Genomic DNA, 26,218 nt, shown 5'->3' with positions numbered 1-26,218 from the left:
CAGACTAATTTGCATACAGCCAGGTTCTGAAACTGGGATGGTGCAATGAGCTAAAAAACGGTGTTGGATCTAGCCCTGATCTCTTGACTGGGCGAGAGTACTCTGCTTAATTCAGAGACTCTGTCCATCACCACCCCTTGTTGTAAATAATTTTGTCCACCCTAAGCGTGGAAGGTTATACTCAGATGTGAGTCCCTTGCTCATTGCACCATCAGGATTCAAGCAAGCCGGGCCGAAGACGGCTGTAATGCCAGAAACCGGTCCCCGGAAGCTTGTTTCCTTCCCAGTGTAAGAATTGGCTTTTGTAGTCTGGTCTGCCCTGTTCCCATGATGCACTGGGCCAGGGACAGACTAATTTGCATACAGCCAGGTTCTGAAACTGGGATGGTGCAATGAGCTAAAAAACGGTGTTGGATCTAGCCCTGATCTCTTGACTGGGTGAGAGTACTCTGCTTAATTCAGAGACTCTGTCCATCACCACCCCTTGTTGTAAATAATTTTGTCCACCCTAAGCGTGGAAGGGTATACTCAGATGTGAGTCCCTTGCTCATTGCACCATCAGGATTCAAGCAAGCCGGGCCGAAGACGGCTGTAATGCCAGAAACCGGTCCCCGGAAGCTTGTTTCCTTCCCAGTGTAAGAATTGGCTTTTGTAGTCTGGTCTGCCCTGTTCCCATGATGCACTGGGCCAGGGACAGACTAATTTGCATACAGCCAGGTTCTGAAACTGGGATGGTGCAATGAGCTAAAAAACGGTGTTGGATCTAGCCCTGATCTCTTGACTGGGTGAGAGTACTCTGCTTAATTCAGAGACTCTGTCCATCACCACCCCTTGTTGTAAATAATTTTGTCCACCCTAAGCGTGGAAGGGTATACTCAGATGTGAGTCCCTTGCTCATTGCACCATCAGGATTCAAGCAAGCCGGGCCGAAGACGGCTGTAATGCCAGAAACCGGTCCCCGGAAGCTTGTTTCCTTCCCAGTGTAAGAATTGGCTTTTGTAGTCTGGTCTGCCCTGTTCCCATGATGCACTGGGCCAGGGACAGACTAATTTGCATACAGCCAGGTTCTGAAACTGGGATGGTGCAATGAGCTAAAAAACGGTGTTGGATCTAGCCCTGATCTCTTGACTGGGTGAGAGTACTCTGCTTAATTCAGAGACTCTGTCCATCACCACCCCTTGTTGTAAATAATTTTGTCCACCCTAAGCGTGGAAGGGTATACTCAGATGTGAGTCCCTTGCTCATTGCACCATCAGGATTCAAGCAAGCCGGGCCGAAGACGGCTGTAATGCCAGAAACCGGTCCCCGGAAGCTTGTTTCCTTCCCAGTGTAAGAATTGGCTTTTGTAGTCTGGTCTGCCCTGTTCCCATGAAGCACTGGGCCAGGGACAGACTAATTTGCATACAGCCAGGTTCTGAAACTGGGATGGTGCAATGAGCTAAAAAACGGTGTTGGATCTAGCCCTGATCTCTTGACTGGGCGAGAGTACTCTGCTTAATTCAGAGACTCTGTCCATCACCACCCCTTGTTGTAAATAATTTTGTCCACCCTAAGCGTGGAAGGTTATACTCAGATGTGAGTCCCTTGCTCATTGCACCATCAGGATTCAAGCAAGCCGGGCCGAAGACGGCTGTAATGCCAGAAACCGGTCCCCGGAAGCTTGTTTCCTTCCCAGTGTAAGAATTGGCTTTTGTAGTCTGGTCTGCCCTGTTCCCATGATGCACTGGGCCAGGGACAGACTAATTTGCATACAGCCAGGTTCTGAAACTGGGATGGTGCAATGAGCTAAAAAACGGTGTTGGATCTAGCCCTGATCTCTTGACTGGGTGAGAGTACTCTGCTTAATTCAGAGACTCTGTCCATCACCACCCCTTGTTGTAAATAATTTTGTCCACCCTAAGCGTGGAAGGGTATACTCAGATGTGAGTCCCTTGCTCATTGCACCATCAGGATTCAAGCAAGCCGGGCCGAAGACGGCTGTAATGCCAGAAACCGGTCCCCGGAAGCTTGTTTTCTTCCCAGTGTAAGAATTGGCTTTTGTAGTCTGGTCTGCCCTGTTCCCATGATGCACTGGGCCAGGGACAGACTAATTTGCATACAGCCAGGTTCTGAAACTGGGATGGTGCAATGAGCTAAAAAACGGTGTTGGATCTAGCCCTGATCTCTTGACTGGGTGAGAGTACTCTGCTTAATTCAGAGACTCTGTCCATCACCACCCCTTGTTGTAAATAATTTTGTCCACCCTAAGCGTGGAAGGGTATACTCAGATGTGAGTCCCTTGCTCATTGCACCATCAGGATTCAAGCAAGCCGGGCCGAAGACGGCTGTAATGCCAGAAACCGGTCCCCGGAAGCTTGTTTCCTTCCCAGTGTAAGAATTGGCTTTTGTAGTCTGGTCTGCCCTGTTCCCATGATGCACTGGGCCAGGGACAGACTAATTTGCATACAGCCAGGTTCTGAAACTGGGATGGTGCAATGAGCTAAAAAACGGTGTTGGATCTAGCCCTGATCTCTTCACTGGGTGAGAGTACTCTGGCTTAATTCAGAGACTCTGTCCATCACCACCCCTTGTTGTAAATAATTTTGTCCACCCTAAGCGTGGAAGGGTATACTCAGATGTGAGTCCCTTGTCATTGCACCATCAGGATTCAAGCAAGCCGGGCCGAAGACGGCTGTAATGCCAGAAACCGGTCCCCGGAAGCTTGTTTCCTTCCCAGTGTAAGAATTGGCTTTTGTAGTCTGGTCTGCCCTGTTCCCATGATGCACTGGGCCAGGGACAGACTAATTTGCATACAGCCAGGTTCTGAAACTGGGATGGTGCAATGAGCTAAAAAACGGTGTTGGATCTAGCCCTGATCTCTTGACTGGGTGAGAGTACTCTGCTTAATTCAGAGACTCTGCCCATCACCACCCCTTGTTGTAAATAATTTTGTCCACCCTAAGCGTGGAAGGGTATACTCAGATGTGAGTCCCTTGCTCATTGCACCATCAGGATTCAAGCAAGCCGGGCCGAAGACGGCTGTAATGCCAGAAACCGGTCCCCGGAAGCTTGTTTCCTTCCCAGTGTAAGAATTGGCTTTTGTAGTCTGGTCTGCCCTGTTCCCATGATGCACTGGGCCAGGGACAGACTAATTTGCATACAGCCAGGTTCTGAAACTGGGATGGTGCAATGAGCTAAAAAACGGTGTTGGATCTAGCCCTGATCTCTTGACTGGGTGAGAGTACTCTGCTTAATTCAGAGACTCTGTCCATCACCACCCCTTGTTGTAAATAATTTTGTCCACCCTAAGCGTGGAAGGGTATACTCAGATGTGAGTCCCTTGCTCATTGCACCATCAGGATTCAAGCAAGCCGGGCCGAAGACGGCTGTAATGCCAGAAACCGGTCCCCGGAAGCTTGTTTCCTTCCCAGTGTAAGAATTGGCTTTTGTAGTCTGGTCTGCCCTGTTCCCATGATGCACTGGGCCAGGGACAGACTAATTTGCATACAGCCAGGTTCTGAAACTGGGATGGTGCAATGAGCTAAAAAACGGTGTTGGATCTAGCCCTGATCTCTTGACTGGGTGAGAGTACTCTGCTTAATTCAGAGACTCTGTCCATCACCACCCCTTGTTGTAAATAATTTTGTCCACCCTAAGCGTGGAAGGGTATACTCAGATGTGAGTCCCTTGCTCATTGCACCATCAGGATTCAAGCAAGCCGGGCCGAAGACGGCTGTAATGCCAGAAACCGGTCCCCGGAAGCTTGTTTCCTTCCCAGTGTAAGAATTGGCTTTTGTAGTCTGGTCTGCCCTGTTCCCATGATGCACTGGGCCAGGGACAGACTAATTTGCATACAGCCAGGTTCTGAAACTGGGATGGTGCAATGAGCTAAAAAACGGTGTTGGATCTAGCCCTGATCTCTTGACTGGGTGAGAGTACTCTGCTTAATTCAGAGACTCTGTCCATCACCACCCCTTGTTGTAAATACGGCTGAGTTGAAGTCTCCTCCCAGTATCACATGGCCAATGTCCAGAGTTTGAATTTTACCCCACATCGTGAGAAGTGAGGAAGTGTCATCTACATTGGGGTCATAATAGCAACAAAAAAAAGGACCGTGTGCAAATGTAGTTTACCCCACATCATACAGTATCTGCCGCCGGGGTCCACTTCCGTCCCGGCAGGCGTGAAGTTCACACCCCGTCTAACCAAAATTGTAACCCCCCTTGCATAGTTGGAGTAGGAGGAGAAAACCCTGCAGGAGGCCCACCTGGTCGCAAAGAGTGATGAACTATCCTGAATTAAATGAGTTTCCTGCAGCATAGCTATGGAAATGCCCTCTCTATCTAGGTACCCTAAAATTTGCCTCTTTTTCCTAGGGTTATTCAGCCCCCGAATGTTTCACGACAGCAGCTGAAATTGGTGCAATGGCAATGTATCACCTACGTCACCCATTCAGACACAGAAGAAATCTTGTAGTGCGCAATTACACAATTGTCCAATAAAGCACTCTGGACGTCCAGCACAGTACAATCTCCCCATAAGAACCTCCCACCAATCCCCCCTCGGGACAACACAGAGAACATTTCCATGGCAAAGGTAGTGGAGCAAACTTCCTTCCCTCCCACACCAGCAACCCCAACTTACCGGGAATACAGCCCCCACCCAACAACCCAAAAAGAAAACAGAGTATAACCCAGATAATACATAATCCAGAACCCAACCCACAAGGGGGCAGTGGTGCTAGGGGGTACGCCCAATCGGGGACCAGAACTAGGGGCACCAGACCTACCAATCCACCTCCCTACTTACACCCACAGACAACAGGGAGAGACCCCAGTCGTCAAAAGTGGGACGGAGGTGGGTGACCGAGCACGAAGGAATGTCATGGACCGATAAGCCCCGTGCTGATCAGGTACCTAAAAAGGAATAGTAATACTCAGACATCTGTTAGCAAATGGACACTTTGCGCCTTATGAAAGGGAAACGATACCGCTAAGTAGTTTCTTAGTCCTGTTGCATCATCGGAGAATGCGACCCAGATCTGCGGTGAGTAGCCTCGTCACTGTTACGTTCCCTTCCGCAGTGTTTAAGGAAATCCTCAACCTGCTGCGGGTTTAGAAAGAAGTGGGTTGTACCCTGAAATGTCACTTTCAACTTCGCAGGGTATAGCATGGCATATGGGATTTCTTGTGCCTGAAGTTTCTTTTTAACCGCTGTGAATTTGCGCCTAGCCTCCTGGACAGAGGGAGTGAAATCAGGAAAAAAGGAGAGGGTAGTATTACAGTAGTGCACAGTCCCCATTGCTCTTGCTCGCTGGAGCACCGCATCACGGTCTCTATAGTTCAGGAAGCGCACTATAATGGGGCAAGGTTGGGCTCCTGGAGGCGGGCGCGCTGCCAGAGATCTATGTGATGAAATGTGGGGAGAAGGATTCCTTCCCAAACAGCTCAATAAGCAGGTTTTCTACAAAGGGCTCCATTTTTCCGGTGTTGGTGGATTCCGCAAGGCCTAAAATTCTGACATTGTTGCGTCGAGACCTCGCTTCCAAGTCCTCATTCTTGTCCGCGATGAGTTTAAGCAACCTGTCCATTTGAGTGACTTGCTTACCAGTGGAGGTGGCCCCATCTTCAAGAACCGAGATTTTGTCCTCTGTTTCCTTGTTGCGGGTGTCATGTTGCTCCAGTTTAGAAACCACGCTGTCCATGCGTACATTGATGGTGTCTATCTTGGCGTCAATTGAGGACAGGCTTTGTTTCATCCCCAACAGTAATGTCTTCCAGTCCTCCTCCGGAGGAGCCGGGGCAGGAGGACTGCCGTCGGGCTCCGATGTCGTTTTGGACTGTTTTTTGGATTCAAAGGGTATTTTGGACTGGCGTGCGTCATTTCGGCCCATGTCTCTTCTGGGCGTCCGCGATGTAGTAGGGGAGATGGACGCCAGAGCGCAGGAGGGGTACAGCAGAAGAGAAGAAGATGAGCACCCAACAGATCCAACGCAGTGGAGACTGGTAAATTAAGGAGTCTTGGCAAAAGGTTTCAATTGAAAACAGGGATCCTGGTGGGGAAGGCAGCGTGAAGGGCTAGCACGGGGGGGAAACAGTAGCGCTGCGGACCGGCGTCCCACGCAGATGCCCCGGATAGCTAAGGACTCGTGTCAGGCCGCGTCTGTGTCTTTGCCCATCAGGGGGAGTGCCCAGGAAGCAACTTGTAGTGCGTGCGGCACTCCACCGACGTGTAGGGAAGGCCTTGATGTGAATGGAACAGTGCACTACGACAATCGTCGGTCCTCGCGGCACCAAACTCGCAGCAGGGTCAAACGGCAGGGAGTAAGGCAGTCCCCCTCCGACCCCTGGAAAGGTGCGCAAGAGTGAGGGCGGGCCGGTGGACAAGTCGATGTGTGGGTTACCCCTTGCGTAGCGAAGACAGTAGGATCAGCCCTCACACCGTAGGCAGAGTAGCGCCATCCGCCCGAATGTGAGAGGCAGGCAGGTGATGGCCTCAAAGCTGCGGGAGGCGGGCAACAGCAGAAGCGGCAAGCTCCGGGTCCGGCCAGGCAGCTGGGGAAGAGGCTCCTTGAAGGGAGGCCGGTGCACACGATCCGCAGATGTCCGGGAGATCCGCCAGGCGAGCTGCAGGATAGCGCGCCAGTGGGGAGATGTGACCAGCGAGCGTCAGGGGTAGCGCCGGCCCGGGGGGAGGAGGGGGGAGGACTGCGGAGGCACGGAGCTGGTAAGCAGCACTCACCCGCTGCGATGGCTGAAGTCTCCCCCGGGCGTGCAGTAGCAATGCAAGGTCCGGCAGGTGGGTTTCATACGGCAGTGGTGGCACACTGTAGATAGGCCAGCATAAACGGCCCGCTGACTTCCAGGAGGACGGCACAGGATGGCCGCGGGACAGCGCGCCGGTGTAATGGCGGGCCCAGCAAGGATCAAGGTCAGCGCCGCCCGGGGGTAGAGAGGCGGCCGCGAAGGTCCACAGCCAGCAGGCAGCCCTCACCTGATACAGCGGCCGGAGCTCCTCTCGGCGTGCAGGTGTAATCCTGAGTTCGGCGGGAGGGCGCCCCTCAGCAGGCCAGGCTCACCCGTCCCCGCCGGATAGGCCGCAGAGCCCCGGACTTCCCAACCAGGCCAGGCCGCCCAGGAGTGTGCAGTCAACCGCTCCTCGGGTCGCTCAGGTTTTCTCTGGCCACCGTCCTCGCCAAATCAAGGATATCCGGGTCATATGAGGTATCGCCTTGATCAGCACGGAGAGGTGCAGACAATGGGGCAGGTTGCAGGCAGATTCTCGCGGTCAGGATCACTGCAGGATAGGTAAGCGTGCTTGGTCGTTTGGGAGCCTCACACCAGTGCGGCCATCTTGGTCTGGTGCCACCTAGCGCCCCCCTTGCCTTCCCATACTTAACAAACAAAACTGCAAATATTGCAAACACGAATATCATTGAGAAACATATTGATTTTTTCTTTTACATATGATATGTCAAAAATATCACCCCACCCAATACCAATAATATCACCAAGAAATGTACATCATCATCAATAAACATTACAAAATCGACTTTTTATTTGAAACAAATAATTAAAATACACATTAAACGATATATACACATTAATGATTCAAAAAAACATTAAATCACAAAAATATTAACAATTAACTCCAAAAAAACATGGAACTATATACATAATGATATAAGCTCCAAAAATAATTAACATGAACTTTAAACATTCATGCAATAGTCTAAATCTTAATATATATTATAGTTATGACCAACTTTTCCCATAGACAAAGCTTTTTTTGTCGCTAATAACTCTGGTGCAGTTTGGCAAATCTTTACAAAATTGTCAAAACTAGTTTGCAAATTTACTTCATCTGTTGTCTGGAAATTTTCAGGGTGATTCATCAAGTGGGAGACAAGATAAAGGGGGTGGTCCCGAAACTGTTTTGCATGCAATGTCTATGGGGATGTTGCAATTTTTAGACATGGCTACAGCCCCAACTGCTGAACAGAAGTGCACCAAATTTGGCAGGAAGCTAGATCTTGGTGTAGAAAGAGACATGTTTTGTAATTTGGTGTAAATATGCTCAGTAGTTTAGGAGTTATTGAAGAAAAAAATGTATGGATCTATTGGGGAGCAACACCTTCAAGGATCCACCCACGGAGGATTCGCCAGTCCGGAGGCACAGCAAGGCCCTAATTGGCTGGCCACAACCTGATAGGAAAGTTGCGGCCTCCACTTTGTTAGTCGTTTGGCCCAGGGGATGGAAAAATAAAGTATCCTTACCCCGTATGACACAAGGAGGGATCTTTGCCCCAAAGCTTTTTTGGGCCCTGAATCGAGGATTTTTTTGGGTACCCAAAGATTCCACGGAAGATTCGCCGGTACTCGCAAGGGGGCTGCAAATCTGAGGCCCAATAAAAAAAAAACCCTCACACACCATACCCCCGCTGTGCATGCACAGCATGGGGTTGGCTGCATGCGGGAGGTTGGCTGTATACAGCGTGCACAGCGGTGATTGTATTAACTTACGGTGATTATATATTTTTAAAAACCTTAGAAATTCACTGAAAAAAACAAAGGTTTTAGGGACGTTAAAGTTAGGGTCCTGTTTTACCCACACAAAACCATTGAAATTCAGCCGTTATAGTTATACTTATCTGAAGAAACTGTAACTCATGCTGTTAAGAAACTCTAGGCCACTAGATATAGTTAACTATACCTTTGAATTTCTATTGTTTTGTGTGGATAAAATGTGAACCTAACTATAACGTCACAGTAAAAAAAAGAATTCAGTACACACACATAAATATATATATGAACAAGGCGGGAGCAAGCTGCCGAAACGCGTCTAAGCAGCAACTGAGTGAATAAAATTTCTTTGGATTGTGATTCACGGAGTCAGCGCCTTTCTTAATTGAGAGTTTGGACTGGTTTTCAATATATATATATATATATGAACCAAGCAATTCCGACCACTTCCGTATCACGGCGAAGCAGGAACTCAGACCACCACAGCAACTCAGGCAAGGTATGCTTTTATTTACGTTTCTTCCACAGCCTGCAACGACGCGTTTCAGGCTTCACGAGCCCTTGATCACATTCAGCTTTATACACGTTTTTATCACTTTTTATACACATATATATATATTATTAACGGCCACCCAGACTCTCAGTGGCTTCCCCAATGACGCTGGATCCCGGCCCGCGATAGAGAGAGCACGCTCCACTCTCCCACTGTGATGGACCCGAGTTGCTAGGCAATGACTCGCCGCGGCTGCTGCTGCAGCACGATCTCCTCCTTGAGCCCAGGGCCGAAGGCAGTGATGAGACACAGGGGTTTGGAGTGGCTCCTGAGACAGCACATTGCAGCTGCTCGGTGCGCCTCAAAAAGGAAGGGTTGCTTGGTCCTGCGATCAGGCCAGCGGTGGTGAAAGGAAATAGGCAGGGCGCTCTTGGAGATACCCGACCAGCCGTGGTGCTCCTGTAGATCTGGGGCCGGCGGCGGTGCAAGCAGACGGGGGTTTCACAGACTCCTCACGACCACAAGCAGAGGAGGCCATGGATGAAGCTCTCTTTTGCAACACAGGCTCCTTGCAGAACACACACAGGGTGCAAAACACACGCACACAGCCGTGAGCAGATGATCCTCTGGAAAACTTTTGTATCCCTGAATTTTCCTAAAACGGGAGGCCAGCTCTGTGGCACTTGCTGTAAGTACCTAGTGGGCTAGTTAGACCCTAGGGATCCTCAGGATTCAAGGGGACTTAATCTCCCAACTTAAAACGGCAACAGGGCGCGTTTACACAGTGGTGAAAGGAGGGTACCGTGCCTGAGGTGACGTGTGCAAATACGCCCTCAGGCGCGTTATAAGTTGGGGAAATAATTCCCCTTCAATCCTGAGGGCCCCTGGGAGCCACCTAGCCCACCAGGTGCTTCCAGTAAGTGCCACTGCGCTGCATTGCAGAGAGGTGGTCCAAGCCATGCCCCTTTTTATACCTCTCTGTGATGCAGCTCTGTGGTGCTTACTGGAGGTACCTAGTGGGCTAGCTGGACTCTAGCGACCCTCAGGATTCAAGGGGACTTTATCTCCTAACTTAAAACGGCCACAGGGTGTGTTTACACAGTGGTGAAGGGAGGGGACCGGGCCTGAGGTGACGTGTGCAAACACGCCCTGTGGCGCTTTTTAATTTGGGGAAATAATTCCTCTTCAATCCTGAGGACCCTGGGAGGCAACTAGCCCACCAGGTGCTTTCAGTAAGCACCACTGCGCTGCATTGCAGAGAGGGTGTCCAGGCCATGCCCTTTTTACACCTCTCCGCAACGCAGCTCTGTGGTGCTTACTGGAGGTACCTAGTGGGATAGTTGGACCCTAGGGACCCTCAGGATTCAAGGGGACTTAATATACCAACTTAAAACGGCCACAGGGCTGTTTACACAGTGGTGAAAGGAGGGGACCGGGCCTGAGGAGACGTGTGCAAATACACCCTCTGGCGCATTATAAGTTGGGGAAATAATTCCCCTTCAATCCTGAGGGCCCCTGGGGGCCAACTAGCCCACCAGGTGCTTCCAGTAAGTGCCGCTGCGTTGCAGAGAGGTGGTCCAAGCCATGCCCCTTTTTAAACCTCTCTGTAATGCAGCTCTGTGGTGCTTACTGGAGGTACCTAGTGGGCTAGCTGGACTCTAGCGACCCTCAGGATTCAAGGAAACTTTATCTCCTAACTTAAAACGGCCACAGGGTGTGTTTACACAGTGGTGAAGGGAGGGGACCGGGCCTGAGGTGACGTGTGCAAACACGCCCTGTGGCGCTTTTTAATTTGGGGAAATAATTCCTCTTCAATCCTGAGGGCCCCTGGGAGCCAACTAGCCCACCAGGTGCTTCCAGTAAGTGCCACTGCGCTGCGTTGTAGAGAGGTGGTCGAAGCCATGCCCCTTTTTATACCTCTCTGTAATGCAGCTCTGTGGTGCTTACTGGAGGTACCTAGTGGGCTAGTTGGACTCTAGCAACCCTCAGGATTCAAGGGGACTTTATCTCCTAACTTAAAACGGCCACAGGATGTGTTTACACAGTGGTGAAGGGAGGGGACCGGGCCTGAGGTGACGTGTGCAAACACGCCCTGTGGCGCTTTTTAATTTGGGGAAATAATTCCTCTTCAATCCTGAGGGCCCCTGGGAGACAACTAGCCCACCAGGTGCTTCCAGTAAGCACCACTGCGCTGCGTTGCAGAGAGGGTGTCCAGGCCGTGCCCTTTTTACACATTTCTCCGCAACGCAGCTCTGTGGTGCTTACTGGAGGTACCTAGTGAGATAGTTGGACTCTAGGGACCCTCAGGATTCAAGGGGACTTAATATACCAAATTAAAATGGCCACAGGGTGTGTTTACACAGTTGTAAAGGAAGGGGACGGGGCCTGAGGTGACGCGTGCCAAAACGCCCTGTGGCGCATTTTAAGTTGGGGAAAAAATACCCCTTCAATTCTGAGGGCCCCTTGGGGCTAACTAGCCCACTAGGTGCTTCCAGTAAGCGCCACTGCGCTGTGTCGCAGAGAGGTGGTCCAGGCCGTGCCCCTTTTTACATCTATCTCAATGCAGCTCTGTGGCGCTTACTGAAGATACCTAATGGCCTAGTTGGACCCAAGGGATACTCAGGATTGAAGGGGACTTTATCCCCCAAATTAAAAGCACTGGCCTAGGCCTGGTTAGTCAGATTCAGTTATCACCAGTACCCGTCTGAAAACGTTGTGGGCACAAGAGGACTTTCTGCTCCTCTGTTGGTTCTTTCTGTACATCTCTTCTTCTTCTTGCACTTTTCTAAATCTTTGTGAACTTCTGTTGCTTCTTTCTGCATTTCTTTTTTTTCTTTCATCACTTGTCCTACCTCTGTAGGCATGGTTGGAAACTAGCATTTAAAAAACCTTTGACATTCACTGAAAAAACCATAGGTTTCAGGCACGTTATAGTTAGGAATTAGCATTTAAAAAACCTTTGAAAATTACTGAAAAAAACATAGGTTTCAGTCACGTTATAGTTAGAAATGAGCATTTAAAAAACCTTACAAATTCACTGAAACAACCAAAGGTTTCAGGGGCATTATAGTTAGTTGGACATTTCACTCGTACAAAACCATAGAAATTCCCCCGTTATAGTTAGCTAACTATAACTCGCGCGCCCCCAATGCACTGCTGATAACGTCACATATTACATCACTCGTGTCATGGTCAGGGACATCACTCATGACATCACTGATGGCATCTCAAATGACATCAATGATGACATCATCCTTGTGTTAGAGGGGCAGACCTCCTCCCACCCTAATATAACCTTTGATACACACACTCAAAAATGGAAACTAACATTTTCAAAACAATAGACACACCAATACCACGGAGGTGAGAAGGAGAGATGAGAGAGGCATTCACCTATCGTTGGAAATCTCGGACTCCTTACTTGAGAGAGATAATATTGTGGAAGCAACAATGATGAGCAAGTGTTGCTAACGCATATACTTATTTTATTCAATATGCACGTTGATGACTATGTTGCGGTCGTTCTGGAGATTGTTGACTGCCTTCCATTGCCCTTCAGTGAGGTTACTTTTACTGGTATTTCTCCCCAGAAGTGAGAGTAGATCATGGGCTACCAGGTCTCTGAATACGTCTATATTGTCTCTAGGCAATACGGATACGTATTTAGATTTGGCTCTGAACCCAGTAAGCGGTGTATCACCAGTCTCTACAACTAGGAGGTTCATTATATCTGTAGTGTGTGTGGGATTTAATGAGTCAAGGGCAGTGTTGGAGATTGCAAGCGGTGTCTGCTGGGCTAGGTTAGTCATGGTTTGTAGTGCTGGGACATCCCCGATGGTTAGGCATACGTCATCATCGTTGGTGCGATTGGTGTGTGTCCTCTTGTTCACTTCTTTAGAGGCATGCATTTTACACAGTTTAAGTTTACATTCGAACTTGTAAAGGTCTACTCTCACTTGTGCATAATCTAGGCCTTTGTCGGGACAAAACGATAAACCCAATTCTAATAGACTTATTTCTACATCAGACAGAATCTTATTACTCAGATTCACTACCGTTAACGTTTGCATGTTGATCTCCATTACTGGTTCTTCACTTTCTGGTGTCTTGTTCCCATGCCAGTGGATCTTGTGTTGGTGGCACCTAATGATTCTTCTCTTGTTCTGTCTGCGCTTTCTTGCCATTTTCCTTTGGGCCTCCCCCGGTCGAATGTTCTTTTTCTTTCTGTATTAGTAGGTGCTCCCAGGAAAAAGACTGTTGTTCAAGACTGCCCGATGCTGTGCTGTTCACTGAGTCTTGGTCCGAACTCATGTCTGTGATGGACTCGTCTTTGCTCAGTTCCAGCGATTCCAGGACCTTCTCCTTCCTAAGCTCTGTTCTCACTTTGTTGTATTTTTTTGCAAAAGTTAGTATGCATCCGGCAGCATAGTCCCGTTCGTCCCGCATAAATTTACGTTGTTTCCTGGCCACGACATCCTTTTCAAATACTTTAATTTTGTCCTCCATGGACTGGATTATTTTTTCTACTTCTTGCCATTCTTTTTCTTTTTTGAGATCATCCAGGACCTCCTGTATCTGTGCAAGTAGCGATTTCTGCTCCTCCCACGCATTCGGAATAAGTATTTCCATCATGCGCCTTGAACAAGCGTTGGTGTTTTCCACCCAGTCTTGCAGCACTTTCGGTTTAGGTTTTGCTAGCGTGGGGGTGATAAAAATACGCAGTCCTCTGGGGATCCAATTGACCTCTAGATAGTTTTGGAGGGAGGTCGCCTCCCACCACCTACTTATTTCCCTGCGTCGCAAGCGTTCCAGCATGCTGCCTTTCTGGCGGAGGCTGGATGCTGTCACTGCGGTCTCTGTGCTCCCCGATGGTTGAGGATCTTGTTGTGTTCCTGTGAAAATTGCCTTTGCTGAGGCCTCACGTCCTCTGAGGTACTCATCTGCCATAATGCTTCGGATTCGTTGTTTTTTAGTGCTTGATGTGCACTTCTGCTGCTGTAATCAACCTCACGTCCAGAGCCTCCTGGTTCACGTGCAGTGCTTAATTTGTAAAATATTAAGTGCCAGGGCTCTGACCATGAGGCCACTGCAGCTTGCACCACCCATCGCCCCTGGCATTTGTGGCATAACAACTACTAACCATAGTTCCTGCATGTAAATGCGACAGTAAAGATTATTCCTGGTTCCCAAAGCTAAATAAATGGCTGGGGAGGCAGGTATTAGTAATTTTGTTATGTATATTGTTTCCATACACTGCTGTTATACTGCTCCGCTCTAAATTACATGAGCAGCGCCACCTTGTGGCAGACTGCCCTAAGTGTGGTATTGACAATTAGGTGGCGGCGCCTGAGCACCGGATACAAATTAAGTGCCGGTGCTCAGCACCGAAAAGCTCCGGCTCAAATTAAGCACTGCTCACGAATGGCCATGCAATAGGCAGACGTGTCTGATCGAGACAGGTCAGGCGGAAGTACCGATGTGCTCCACACCACTTCCTGTGTCTCTTGATAGTTCTCCGACCTGGTACAGGCAAGAGTAAGACAGCCGCCAATGAGATGCGCTGCGCTCAAAGCTTAGCTTTTCCCGGGGTCAGTCCCATGTAGACCTGCGACTCCGGTTCCACGCGGTTAGACTGCATGTGTTTGGTCCATCTGGCGGGAACTCCTAACGACAAGGAAACCAGGTGCAGGGCGGACGGAAACGGAGTACCCTTCCAAACGAGTTGGGCTTTGCCAGCGGATGCCACCGGCAATATATTCCTACAAGAGAAATCCGGCGAAAAGGATATCACATGAGCCCACAAGGTTGATTCAGCAGGTGAAGTTTGTTCCTGGCAGCTAGGACGATGCGTTTCGACCACGTCCGTGGTCTTGGTCACATGACCTCCATCTCCAGAGTGCATAATATTTAGAGGTACAGCGTGATTACATGTCATAGACATAGTAGAAATAATATAAACATGATTATATGTCACATTTAAAAAAAAATAGAAAGTGCAAAGACAAGTTTTAAAGTGCAATGGTAAAATACATGACTGCATATATATGAGAAAAACAACTATAAGTCTACCGTCCCGGGGGCATATTATCAAGAACTGCGTTACAATTATCGCCAATTTAGCGGCTGAAAACTGCCGCTAAAGCGGCGATAATGAGCTTGATAATATGCCCTGGAGATTTCAAATAGAAGCCCATGTTCACACCAGAAAATGGACTTCTATTGGAATTCTCAAGAGCATATTATCAAGCCCATTATTGTCGCTTTTGCGGCAGTTTTCTGCCGCTAAACCAGCGATAATTTTTAACGCTCTTCTTGATAACGTGCCCCCATATCGGCAGTGTCACACACAAATTTGCACGTCCCATATCTTTTGTGCACAGACTAATTCAAAGCAATATATACAATATTCTGGGACTTTATCATAAAATCCTTCCACAAATAATATATAGCTCTTACAGTTTTGTCAATGTCTTTCATTTTATGAGTTTCCATCTCGAACATTTCTGCAGTTGCTTGCCATCCCTTGTTATCACAAAATAAGTTCTTCTCCTGCTCGCTTTCCTCAACCCACGCTTTGGAGGTAGTCTTTCCAATCATTTTGAAAAGGTTCTTTAGAAAATAATGTATTCGTTCACAAATGAATCGGGCATTTTATATTGCTTGCTCAAAGCTCGTTTTAACAAAGACATATTTTTTAAAATGGTGCCTGAAATAGAAAATAAAATGGAAGAATAAGCGTCTAACGTAATACGAAACAATTTCTAAAAAGTCAAGGACAAAATCAAGAGTGCCTCATCTTGTTAGAAGGACATTTTATTAGTTGTCAAGGTAACGTTGATTGAAGAACGTCAAAACCAAGAAGGGCAGAAAGGAACAAAAGATGAGGAAAACAAGAACACAATTTACAAAAATGATCATGACTTGTATCACAAAAAAGCATTCATTTTCCATGTAAACATGTTCCTTTAATAATTTACGTTATGAACTGTACACGTTAATATTAAAATTAGTTATATTTGAAAGTATTTACAAAACTATTAAGCATTTGCGTATTGCTAACAATGGTTACATTTTTGCATTAAACACACTCTCAACCTGAACTCATCAAATGTTTGCTTCTGGTTGCTTCCCTTGTCATCTGGTGTTGCTTTGGGATTTCGATGTACTATAATCCATCCAGATTCAATTTTACACAAGGACATGATTGTTTGGAATTAAAGGTGAGCACACTGGTTCCTTAGCACCCCCCTATTTGAACTCCTGATTGTTTCCAAGTCTTTAGATGTACTACTTGTGTGAGTGGTAGGAGTGAATCTGGCGCTCAGTCTGGGCACACTGAAGGAGCTGCTGGTGTAATGGCTGGCAAAGCCTTCTCCCTGTTGCTTTCTCATTTTTAGTTCCCTTTAAAGGAAGCCTTAGTTGCTTCGCAGACCCTTTGCTACTAATACTTTAAACGGGATATACATTTAGCTAGTAGTACAGAGAGTCAGATTTCAGCCAATCCCTTTCAACACTGGAAGAGTTGCCATTGGTTGCAATTCCAGTCCTCTAAACTCATGGGGCCTCATTTATGAGGTTGTGCGTCACTTTTACGCCGCCGGTGCGTCTCTTTTTGTGACGCACCAGTGGCGTAAAAAATGTGCCTCGTTGCGCCATATTTACAAAGCGACGCATCTAGGTAGATGCGTCACTTTGCAAACCCCTGCGCCACATTATACCTGCGCCAGGTATAATGTATGCAAGGTGGGGCGTATTGACGCAAGAAAGGGTCATGGAAGTGACGCAGTGAAATCTATGAGATTTCACTGCGCCACTTCTAGGACTCAAATGCATCAAAATCTTACACCTGCCTCACAGCAGGCGTAAGACTGACGCAGGCCCTTTCACATGGGGCTTGCCCCATGTGAAAGGACACATTGCTGGAGTTGCGTCACTCTTGTGACACACTCCAGCAATGCGTCACTTTTGCGCCATACAGATACGTCAGAAATACTGACGTATCTGTAACTCCTTGCGCCATGATGCGTCATACTGTAAATATGACGCATCATTGGAGTCGCAAGGAGGGCGCAGTGAAAAGTGATGCATCGCTGTTTTCACGCAGCGATGCGTCACTTCTCATAAATGAGGCCCATGGCATTTTATGGACGCTTCATGATCCCATGAAGTTTTGAGGGTGGTATTCAACATGAAATCCTCTGCACCTCTGCTCCCTTTGCTTTTACTTTCCCTCTCCATCTCATCCGACATCCCTCGCAAGGTGTGATCTCCAGCCTTTTGTACTTTTACTTGCCCCCTGTCATCACCGCCTCCCTAGCCTGCCAACCTCTCTATGGTTATGTTTGAGCTTTCACATTTCCCAATTTATGCATCTTCTCCACATTTGTATTCCTGCTTACATCAACTCCACTCCTGTCTCTCACTTCCTGCCCTCTTGCTCCCTTCTGCCATCCCTTCTACCTTCATTTTCTTGCTTTCATGCACTTAGTCCCGTTTCTTGTAATTTTTCACTGTCACTGCTTCTTCACTTGCTTCCATTTCTTTTCTCGCTACAGATGTATCTTGAGAAGTAGTCTTATGAAGAGGAAAACAAACTTATCATCTTCCCTTATTTGTTTCCTTGCCATTTTCAGCAGCTACCATCCTGCTGATTAAACCAACTGTACTGAAAAAAAATCAAAAATTCAACTAGTTAACGATTGCTGCTACTTTATGTACTCAGGTTCCTGATAAGTCTCAGCAATATTAGGGGGATACACAGGAGTTTTAGAAGTAGAAAATGAAGTTTATTGTATTAATAAAAAGACAACGCAAGTATCAGGTGGTCGTTAAAAAGTTGTAGACACATATGACTTAAAATCAAATGTAAAAACAATTTGCCTAAATCTAGACACATGTGAGTTCAATGTATAAAAATAGCTTACTTAAATCACGGAATTAAAGCTTGGTTGGTCCAGGAATTTCATCTGCATTATTATTGCACTATTGTCTCTGCCACTAAAACAGTATCCTGCGGTGATGGATTAAAACCATGATCTCTTGACTTGGTAAGAGTATTCTGCATCATTCAGAAACTCTGTCCATCACCACCCCCCTTTTCCAAAATCGGTTTTATCCACACTATGTGTGGGAGGGTATGCTCAGATGTGAGTCCCTTGCTCATTGCACCATCAGGATTCAAGCAAGCCGGGCCGAAGAAGGCTGTGATGCCAGAAACCGGTCCCCGGAAGCTTGTTTCCTTCCCAGTATAAGAATTGGCTTGGTAGTTTGGTTTGCCCTGTTCCCAGCATGCACTGGGACAGGAACAGACTAATTTGCATATAGCCAGGTTCTGAGCTGGGATGATGCATTGAGCTAAAAAACGGTGATGGATTAAAACCATGATCTCTTGACTTGGTAAGAGTATTCTGCATCATTCAGAAACTCTGTCCATCACCACCCCCCTTTTCCAAAATCACTAAAACAGTATCCAACAGCCTCCAAAGTAGATTGTATTTTTGCCTTATTAAAAACCGGTTGCAGAAACTTTTTCCCTAATTACAAGAGTTTGGGGAAAATACCTAAAATGTTCAGAAGGGTTTCTGTTGTGAGCCCACTCAGTCAACATACAGTTTTTCCTTCGAGTGCTGAGGTTGATGTCCGCTCAAATTCGTAAATCCCGATTTAAAACAGTTTGAATAGCAAAAAATGTCATTTTAACCCAGGATGGCAGATTTGACCCTAGATACTGTTGTAAGGAAAAAGTGTCAAAAACTAAGTCTGTGTGATTCTATTGTTTTGAATGTGTCAACTTAGAATCCCACTCCTCGGGAGCGTGGCTTGAGCCGCCACAAGATGGCAGCGATTCTGTGAGGCTCTGTGTGTCGGCTGAGGCCGTTTTCTTCGTGGAGCGGCAGTTTTCCCTTGTTATCTTCATGGAGTGAGGCATATTTAAGCACTGATGCGGGGGAACAGGTAGATATTGTCATGTTATGTGGTGTTAAAAGTAATTTGTAGAGCGCACGTTCACCAGGCAGTTTCTTGGCGCTGAGAGAGGATGGCAGTTGTACAAGAGTGAATGACTCTTCAGTCTTACACTTGGGTAAATAGCCAGGTCCTAAGTAACTTTCTGAACTGTAAGAGCCAGCGGTGCGCAAATAGGAGGGGAGGGTGTTCCAGAACTGAGGGGCCAGGGTTGTATATCTGAGACCTCCATGTTTCTTTCCTTTGAAACTGTGGGGAACCAGCAGATGTTTATTTGAAGAACTTAAGTCATGAGCTGGTGTGTATCTCCGTGTTTTAGAAGCAATGAAGGCGGGCCTGTGTCCAGAGAGGGTTTTATAGATGGTCAGCCCAATTTAAACAGGCAGCGTTGCGGTAAAGGGAGCCGGTGAAGGCTTTTCAATAATGGGCTCTCATGTCGGTACTTGGGCTCACCAAAAATAGGCCTAGCTGCCTGATTCTGAACCAGTTGCCACCGATGTAACTGATAGGACGGTATGCCAGTAGATAGAGAATTTGCGTAGTCAATACGAGAGAGGACTAGGGATTGCTATTTCCGTTTTGTTTTTGCCATTTTTCGTCCTGTTTCCCCCAGCGTCGTGCTCCTCTGACATATGCCAGTTCCGGCTGCCATTTTCTATGTAGCAGCAGGCTGCGGTGAACGGCAAGAATTTTTCCTGGTATCTTGGACTGTTTTATTCTGACCTACAATTGGCTCTCATTGCTTACTGGACATTCATTGATAAAACCTCTTCAATGTTTAAGGCAATTCATCTGTACTTTATTACCAGTGTTTCTCATCTGCTAAGCTGAGGGGAGACATTTATAAATACCTGTAAAGGGAAATATTAATCACTCTGCTCTACAAGCAGTTTTTGAGGTTGTTGTTCAACAGTGCTATAGTCCTTCTGCATATTTATGGAGTCTTCTCCCCCCTTTAACCAGAAGTGTGCCTCTACAACCATGACTTTCCTCTGCAAAAACCCCAATACTGCTGCCTGAAAACGTCACAAGAAGGACCCCATCTCCCCCACAAAATCTCCACTACCTACCATGTTGGTGGATCTTATGGAGGAAATTAAACTTATGAAAGCCTTTGTTATTGAGACGAACACTACTCTTCAGAGGCTTAAAGAGAAATGGTTCAACTTAGAATCTAAGGTTTCAGCGGTGGAGCAGAAGATCAGTGACTCTAAGGATGTGCTCCCTAAGGTTGAAGCTATGTCTAAAAAATAGCCCTTCTCAGACAACAGACGGAGGATTTTGAAAACCGTAAAAGGCACAACAACCTCGGAATTTACAGAATTCCTGAGGCTTGCCTTTCTTAAAATTCACATCCCTAAAATAGTTGGCCTTTACAGAGAATACCACACTTAACCTGCAATATGCTCATCGGATTGGACCCAGGCCTGGTGGGTCCTCTTCTACTTTGTCTGTCAATCCCTCGAGGGGGATAATTGTCCTCTTTTTGGAATATAATGAGCTGTTGATGGTCTTGTCTGCAGCTAAGCAAAGAAAGCAGCTGTTGTGGTCTGGCCCAAAAATCTTTTTTTCTCAGGACGTGGCTTGTGCCAGTACCGCACGTCGTAAGGAGTTACTTTCACTTCCCCAAGCTCTTCGCGCCATGACCGCCATGACCGCCATGACCGTACATCCTTGCTTTTTCAAAGTTACATACAAGGAAAGGACTCACTCATTTGACTGCCCAGAAGGTTTATTCTTCGCCACAAGGGGGATGAAATGGACCTTGGCAAAACATGATTATTGACTTCCTCACCGGGTTTTATTCTTTCTTTGCTTGGCCTCTCTTACTTCCCAGGTTCTGTTTTTCCGTCCTCTCTGTAAAGGAGAAAGATTGGTCTTCCGGAAAACCTGTATAATGTCTTCTCCAATAAGTTTTGGTTCCTTTTTGGCATATCCTCCCTCAGTTTGCAGGTTTTGTTATGGTTCTTGGCAGTTCTCGCTGTTCTCCATTTATTTAACTTATGTTTGTTGTGTGTTTGCCTTCTCAGCAGTTATTCCCATTAACTATGTGGTTTCCTTTCACAAATGTCACTTGTTCAGTACGGATACCTTTCCTCGATGTTTCCTCCTTCCTGTTCCTTCCTTCCTGCTCCTAGTGTTCATAGTTCTTCCTCACGTGTGGTGAGTGTCACTCTCTCTATTAAGTCAGTTCGTATTATATGTTTACGTGTTTTTAATATTTATTTCCTTATACAAATTTGTTCACTATAATTCCCCAGCTGCTGCTCTATTCCATATTCTCCTTTTCCCTACTCCATTTTTTTGCGGTCCTCGCCGTTTCCCGCCGACCTTGCTGATTCCGCTGTCTGTCTTCCCTTCGTGGCTCCCAGTCCCCGCTTTCCCATGCTATGACTTTCATTCTGGAAATGTACTCACCTTGACTGAAGTCTTCTGGTTTCCTGTCAGCTTCTCTCTTTTTATCTTCTTTACCCTCTTCTCTTTTTTCTTTCCTTTTTTACTTTGTTCTTGTTTCTTTTTCCCTATTCTTTTTTCTTTGTCTTTTTGCTCCTCTGCTCATATCCTTTTTTCATGCTTGCTTTCACTGCATAATTACTTATTTATTGACTTCAATTTTTACATGTTGTATTTCTCACTTTTACCAATTTTAGAATTTTCTCAATGCTGTTTAATGCCTTTTTCCTCTTGTGATGAATGATAATATGCGCATTGTTTCCTGGAAGGTAAAGGGTTTATGCAACTCCATCAAGAAGCAGAGGGTACTTACCCATCTATCTAGATTACTTTGTAAAATTGTGATGTTACAAAAGACCCTTCTTACTGACAATGATAATAATTCCCTTAAGAACCAATGTGTTGGTCATGCGTATTGTTCCATAAACAAATAAAGGAGTACACCCCGAAGATATAGGATATCAGAGAGATAAAGAGGGGATAAGGGAGGGAAAAAGTAAAGAAATTCCTTTTTCAAAGACCCCTCACTCACAAACCTAGTTGGTGACATGCGGCATCATTGGGGTCCCATCAGAGTAGCACCATGCCACCCGGGTGTGCTTCAACACCTGATTACAGTGGAGCAGGTTATTTACAACAGTGGTGCCAATGACTGAAATAGTGAAGTTAAAATGGTCTTTATTTAACTCCCTAAGAATTTATTATGAGCAATAAGACAAAGTTTAAAAGCAAGGTGAGATATCGGGGTAGGTTAAATTGACCTGCGGTATGCACACGCTAAGGTGCACCCTACTCTGGGTCAGTCATACACCATACCGTGTACTTATAGTATGGCAACCTCTCAGACTTCTGTGAAAGGTAATAATCTGGAAGATAGGTGAACAATTACACGCAGTTCTCATTATTCATGTGTGTTGAATTTCTTTCCTTTTTTTCTTTTTCCTCCTGTCTTTATCTAGTTGATATCCTATATCTTCGGAGTGTACTCCTTTACTTGTTTATGGTTCATATCCCAAGGGGACTGGGAGTATTCCCTTTGTAAAACCCCCTCTCTCTTTTTGTTAAACATGTGTATTGTTCCCCAGCTAAAGATAGGCAAAATGGAGTGGTGATAATATTTCATAAATCCCTTCCCATCACTATAGAGCGGGAAGAGAAATATACAGGTGGTGGATAGCTTCTCCTCAATACATGCATAAACAGTTCCCCTATGTCTCTTCTCAACATTTATGGTCCCACTGGCATTGACTCACAGTTTGGCACTCCATGTCACATACACTTCATTCACTTGCTGACTCAAATCTCATCATAGTAGGTGGGGATTGCAGTCAAGTCATGGACCCTTTCACAGACAGGAAATATGCTTCCAGGTACATCCCATACAAAATGCAAAACACCTTGCCAATACAATCTGCTTGAGAGGACTGGTAGATGCCTTGAGGTTATATAACCCTGATTGTTTTTAATTTACTTTTTACTCCCCTTCTCACAATTTTACTTCTAGAATGGATTATATCTTTCCAACTCCTGATCTCCCAAATCTTCGCCACGCCTAAATCTGATTAATACTTGTTTCCAATCATGCACCTGTCTTTATTACTTGGATCTTCCTTCAACACCTTCCAAATTCACGTAGATGGCGTTTCAACAATTATCTCCTAAAAGATCCTACTTTTGTTGTGTGTTTCAAAGATTTTGTGTCAGAAGTTTTTCTTTTTAATGCCAAACAAGATACACCCTGTCACACCATTTGGGATGCCTTCAAAGCAACAGCTAGGTGTTTTATCATTGACTATGTGGCCGTTAACAAGAAATATTTTCTTAGGAATCTGCTTCCACTCTCTCCAATTTCAAGCAATTGGAGCACACCTATTTTTCCTCTAATAATGAGCCTACTCTTGAGAAATTGGTCCGAGCGAAATTGAGTTTTAACAAGAAATCTAGTTAGGAAGCTTCTGGGACTTTACTCAAAATCAATTCCAAATTTTATGGTGGCCGCAATAAAGCTGGAAAGTTGCTGGCTATTTGAAGGTCAAGTCTCAAAGGTGAAGAGTAGTCAACATCATTGACAATTCCAGTGTCAATCACTTTAAAGATGAGGAAATATTGAAATGCTTTACTGATTTTATATGTCCTTGTATACTCCTGAATCTTCCCCTTCAGATGTTGCTCTTGATACTTTTTTTGATTTGCTGCTTCCTCGATCTACCCCCCCCCCCCAGACTGTTCTGTTTTAGCCAAATACTTGTCCCTTTATGAAATTAAGTCTGCTTTAGCTAAGTTACCTAGAGATAAGGCCCTCGGTCCGGATGGCTTCTCTGACAAATTTTATTCCTGTTTTTCTCAAATTCTTTTGCCACATCTTCCTTCTCTCTTTCAATATTTTATTTCCCATAATGAGGCTCGTGGTTCCTTCCTTGAAGCCATGATCTGTTTAATCCCTAAAAAAGATAAGGATCCTTCTTCATGCGCAAATTATCGCCCAATTTTGCTAATCAATTTAGATTGTAAAATTTTTGGTAAGATTTCGCCCCTCCGTATTAATCATGTTCTTCTGGAATGTATTGGTCCTGAACAGACAGTGCTTTTTAAAGGAAGGACGCTCGCAGACAACTCCAGAACTTTCTTAATATCATTCATCTTGCCTCTAAGAGTTCCTCTCCCGTCATGGCCATTACCCTTGACGCGGAGAAGGCTTTTGACCGCATTCATTGGCTTTTTATGATGCGTGCCCTTAAATGGCATGGTTTCGTTACCTCTATCTTGTCTTTTATCAATCTGCTTCATTCCTTTCCTACTACTTCAGTCTTTGTTAATGGGTCCCAATCTTCCTATTTCACTTTACAACTAGGCACTCGCCAAGGCTGCCCTCTTTCTCCAATGCTCTTTCTCCTATCTCTTGAACCCTTTTCTACACTCCCTGCGCCATTCCTCTACCTATCGAGGTTTTAAACATCAGGTAATTGAAATCAAATTTCCTGCCTTTGCTGATGACATTCTGTGATACGTTTTCGATCCTCTTACGTCTTTGCCTGCCTTTTCAGACCTTTTATCTTCCTTTGCCGCATTGTATGGTTATAAGTTGAATATCTCCAAATCCGAAGTACTTCCATTAAATAAATACTGTTTAAAAATTATGTTTGATGGAACTGATTTCAAATGGAACACCAACAGTATTACTTGCTTGGAAATCAAGTATTCTTCCACCATTGCCCGAACAGTTCAACTTAATTTGGAAGACGTTTTATCAAAAGTGAACAGTATGGCAGAAAAATGGTCCCCCTTATTTTTGTCATGGTGGGGTAGACTTGACTCAATCAAAATGATGTTGCTTTCTGTAATCAATTTTTGTTTCTCCATGTTACTAGTAAAACTTCCATCAAAATTTTTCAAAACCCTTAATGGTATTTTAAGTAAATTTCTTTGGAATAAACGGAAGGCTCGTATTTCTTTATCCTTCCGGTCTTCTCCTAAGGATCGGGGCGGGTCCCCTTTTTCAATTTTCGCCAATATCACTTTTTTAATTAGTCAAACGTTACCTTTTCTGTCTCTTCTGAAGAACGTCCTATATCAATATAGCATACATTGGAGGAATCCCTGATTCAGCCTTTTCCCTATTCTTCTCTGGCTAATTTCTCTCATCCCCCTCGTTCCTTCAACTCCGTAATTATTTCACAATTTATTCTTACTCATAATCCTATCATTAGAAAATCTCAAACACCCTCAGAATTGTTCCTTGCATTTTTTTATCCTCCATCATAGAAATTTACAAACTAGCTGATCCAGAGTTGCTGTCTAAGTTAAATTGACCGCCCCAGAAAAATATACTCTGTGGGACTTTAACTTTCAGACAGTGGGATTCTAACTTTTTTTTTTGTAATAAGTAATCAGGACAGTTCCTTTGTCTTCCAGCCAATCTGAATACTTTGCTTTATTTTTATTATTTAGGCCTTAGGCCTTATAAGTCAATGCTTGGTTCTTATTCTGCATTACTCACTGCGTAGTGATTATATTTAGATTTTTCTACATGCGATATCAGGTAAATGCGTTGTTTTTCCTTTTGCCCCCTTCTGCCTGGCTTTTCTTTTCTCCTTCCTTTCCTCTGTATTTCTCTTTCCTCCCACATTGGAATTTAAAATGCTAATCTGTTAAGGTGCATAACTAAATATCATTGCTTTCATTCTTTGGTTCTAGTTTCAGGTATTGTTGATGTCTTTATTTCCCATTCTGCCGCGCTTCATACTGTGTTTAATACTTATTGCAATTTTTCTATAATGTAATGTAGTATTGCACCTATGTTTATATTTGCTTCAATAAAGCTCTTTTGAACTAAAAAAAAAGTTAGAATCCCACTGTCTAAGGTTAAAGTCCCACGGAGAATATTTTTTCGGGGCGGTCAATTTAACTTAGACAGCGACTCTGGATCAGCTAGTTTGTAAATTTCTGTGTTTGAAGATAAAAAATGCAACTCTAAGTCATTGTACATTGTTTTTCTTTCTTTCTGATAAATCAAGGATTTTAAAGTTGATGAATCAGCTCTTGCACAGCCACAGGAATAATCCAGAATGCTTCTGTGATGAAGTGACATTAAAGATTTTAGGTTTAGTTCAAGTCTGATAACTTAGTGTTGAGTAACTGTGCGGAGATGGAGGCGATTACTTAAATGTTGAATTAATGTCTTATGTAGACTGACTTTGGCCTATGGTTTAACACAGGAGATGCATAAAGCCGGTATGGAAGAAGTTTCATGTTTAATGCTTTTTCTGATGTCTTGATTGCTCTGGCATCAAACAGGTTTGCAAATCTT

This window comes from Lissotriton helveticus, chromosome 11 (genome assembly GCF_964261635.1).
Source record: "Lissotriton helveticus chromosome 11, aLisHel1.1, whole genome shotgun sequence".
In the NCBI taxonomy this organism is placed as follows: domain Eukaryota; kingdom Metazoa; phylum Chordata; class Amphibia; order Caudata; family Salamandridae; genus Lissotriton; species Lissotriton helveticus.
The sequence above is the reverse complement of the archived record's forward strand: the minus strand, read 5'-3'. Positions refer to the sequence as shown.